Raw genomic sequence first — 2,500 nt, 5'->3', positions numbered from 1 at the left:
TTCCAACGTACTGCCAAATTTTTCAGGTCGCGTTGCTGTTTTGCCCCATAAGGAACACGTGTTATGACCGGCCGGCTCCGACGTCCGAGCGGCACCGTTGATACTTCATGCACCGAGCGGTCTCGACCGGTCGGTCGGCACCTAGTCCTCGGGTTTCGGAACTTTCGACTTGTTTCGGCCCGTATCTCGACATTCCTTTGCGGGTTTGTTGTCGGGGCTATGGTTTCGTCCTCACCGTGTCACGAACACGCAGACAAAAATTTTTTTCGAATTTTGAAAATTTTTCGTCTGAGCGGAGATTCGCACCACAGGCGTTCGTTTCGTTCCGGTAAGAACCACTCTCACGAGTTCAAAGTTTTTCCGAGCGCTCACGTTTCGCAGGGGCGAGTTCTTCGCTCCGTCTAGAAAATATGATTCAATTTGAATCGTCGACACTACATAACCGCGGGTCGGTGTCTAAGACCGAATGGCCCTTTATGCGGTGACCAGAAAGTCTTCTCTCGCAAGTCGAGGGAAGCAGTCGAACAGAGGCATCAACTCGCCACATTCCGTGCGTATCACAGTCTGTTCGCAGACGGTACACATTGATTTCCAATCGTACTCCCGACGCTTGCAATCTAGCCGAAGGATACGAGAAGGATAATTCGAACGATTTGCACCGGGGAGTCGACAAAAATTGTCTTCACCCGAGGAAACACAAAGTCGAACAGAGCGCTCTGAGCGCTAGTACGCGTACACAAGTTGTGCGGTACCAGATATACATATTATATTAAAACGTGTGGCCGACCGGGCAAAGACTCGGCGGCATGGGGCAACACACGAAAAGAGCTACCAATAACACAAAGCTCCCTGGTTGATCCTGCCAGTAGTCATATGCTTGTCTCAAAGATTAAGCCATGCATGTCTCAGTGCAAGCCATATTAAGGTGAAACCGCGAATGGCTCATTAAATCAGTTATGGTTTCTTAGATCGTACCCACATTTACTTGGATAACTGTGGTAATTCTAGAGCTAATACATGCAAACAGAGTTCCGACCAGAGATGGGAGGAATGCTTTTATTAGATCAAAACCAATCGGTGGCGGGTTCGTCCTGTCCGCCGTTTACTTTGGTGACTCTGAATAACTTTGGGCTGATCGCACGGTCTTGGTACCGGCGACGCATCTTTCAAATGTCTGCCTTATCAACTGTCGATGGTAGGTTCTGCGCCTACCATGGTTGTAACGGGTAACGGGGAATCAGGGTTCGATTCCGGAGAGGGAGCCTGAGAAACGGCTACCACATCCAAGGAAGGCAGCAGGCGCGCAAATTACCCACTCCCGGCACGGGGAGGTAGTGACGAAAAATAACGATACGGGACTCATCCGAGGCCCCGTAATCGGAATGAGTACACTTTAAATCCTTTAACGAGGATCAATTGGAGGGCAAGTCTGGTGCCAGCAGCCGCGGTAATTCCAGCTCCAATAGCGTATATTAAAGTTGTTGCGGTTAAAAAGCTCGTAGTTGAATCTGTGTCCCACGCTGTCGGTTCACCGCTCGCGGTGTTTAACTGGCATGATTGTGGGACGTCCTACCGGTGGGCTTAGCCTTTCGGGGCGGCCCAACTAATATCCCATCGCGGTGCTCTTCATTGAGTGTCGAGGTGGGCCGGTACGTTTACTTTGAACAAATTAGAGTGCTTAAAGCAGGCTATTTTCGCCTGAATACTGTGTGCATGGAATAATGGAATAGGACCTCGGTTCTATTTTGTTGGTTTTCGGAACCCCGAGGTAATGATTAATAGGAACAGATGGGGGCATTCGTATTGCGACGTTAGAGGTGAAATTCTTGGATCGTCGCAAGACGGACAGAAGCGAAAGCATTTGCCAAAAATGTTTTCTTTAATCAAGAACGAAAGTTAGAGGTTCGAAGGCGATCAGATACCGCCCTAGTTCTAACCATAAACGATGCCAGCTAGCGATCCGCCGAAGTTCCTCCGATGACTCGGCGGGCAGCTTCCGGGAAACCAAAGCTTTTGGGTTCCGGGGGAAGTATGGTTGCAAAGCTGAAACTTAAAGGAATTGACGGAAGGGCACCACCAGGAGTGGAGCCTGCGGCTTAATTTGACTCAACACGGGAAACCTCACCAGGCCCGGACACCGGAAGGATTGACAGATTGAGAGCTCTTTCTTGATTCGGTGGGTGGTGGTGCATGGCCGTTCTTAGTTGGTGGAGCGATTTGTCTGGTTAATTCCGATAACGAACGAGACTCTAGCCTGCTAAATAGGCGTACTTTCCGGTATCTCGAAGGCCCCCGGCTTCGGTCGGGAGGTTTTTACTACCGGCGTACAAATAAATCTTCTTAGAGGGACAGGCGGCTTCTAGCCGCACGAGATTGAGCAATAACAGGTCTGTGATGCCCTTAGATGTTCTGGGCCGCACGCGCGCTACACTGAAGGAATCAGCGTGTCTTCCCTGGCCGAAAGGCCCGGGTAACCCGCTGAACCTCCTTCGTGCTAGGG

General features: G+C 50.4%; 1 non-coding gene across 1 annotated transcript in view; it reads left to right on the top strand.

The window, feature by feature from the left end:
- The first annotated feature begins 846 nt into the window (after window positions 1–846).
- LOC125500426 overlaps window positions 847–2,500 on the top strand; it is a 1,914-nt gene continuing 260 nt past the window's right edge. The window contains exon 1 of the ribosomal RNA XR_007277808.1: window positions 847–2,500. This exon is cut by the window's right edge and continues 260 nt beyond it. This is a non-coding gene — a ribosomal RNA (small subunit ribosomal RNA).

The sequence above is a fragment of the Athalia rosae genome, chromosome 3, assembly GCF_917208135.1.
Source record: "Athalia rosae chromosome 3, iyAthRosa1.1, whole genome shotgun sequence".
Classification (NCBI taxonomy): Eukaryota; Metazoa; Arthropoda; class Insecta; order Hymenoptera; family Athaliidae; genus Athalia; species Athalia rosae.
The sequence above is the reverse complement of the archived record's forward strand: the minus strand, read 5'-3'. Positions and strand labels throughout refer to the sequence as shown.